The 591-nt window shown below is 54.5% G+C and overlaps 1 protein-coding gene across 1 annotated transcript in view; it reads left to right on the top strand.

The window, feature by feature from the left end:
* ATP6V0B (ATPase H+ transporting V0 subunit b) overlaps positions 1–591 on the top strand; it is a 20,480-nt gene that overhangs the window by 19,705 nt on the left and 184 nt on the right. The window lies entirely within an intron of this gene.

Genomic DNA, 591 nt, shown 5'->3' with positions numbered 1-591 from the left:
CGTTCGCTCCCCTCTCGATCCTGTCACGGCTCTCTGCCGTGACAGGGGGAGGGGCTGGATTCCCCGCTCCGATCCTCCAGCGCTGACTGGCGGAACGGACGGGGGAGGGGGCGGCTTCAGCTGCGGCGTCTCAGTATACCGCGAGCTGTAGCTCCCTATATACTGAGCTTAGGGTGACGGGAGGACGCTAGTTTGTGTCCTCCCGTTACCCTGAGGAGAACTATGGGGGAAAACACTGACCTCATAGTTCTCCTTTAATATGCAACACGGTGCACAATAGAGAAGAATCTTCACCTCAACGTTGATTGGGGAGGGAGGGCAGCAGTCCTCACGGCCACCAGGAAGCATCCTCGCAAGACATGTAGACAGAAGTAAAGGGGGGGGGAGGGGGGACAGTGCCTATCCATAGTGTAAAACCGTGCATGCAGTTGTCACAGAAACGCAGGAAAACTGACGCACGTTTCCGGGGAGTTTCCCCCTTCCTCAGAGCTGATGGTACATAGGAAGACTTAGAAATGTATATCCCTAGGTCAAGACTAACCTTAGCCAATGGGGGTCACGTGACATTCATTCATTTAAACACTCCATTAG

This window comes from Nanorana parkeri, unplaced genomic scaffold (genome assembly GCF_000935625.1).
Source record: "Nanorana parkeri isolate BGI_ZX_2015 unplaced genomic scaffold, ASM93562v1 scaffold2724, whole genome shotgun sequence".
Classification (NCBI taxonomy): domain Eukaryota; kingdom Metazoa; phylum Chordata; class Amphibia; order Anura; family Dicroglossidae; genus Nanorana; species Nanorana parkeri.
The sequence above is the reverse complement of the archived record's forward strand: the minus strand, read 5'-3'. Positions and strand labels throughout refer to the sequence as shown.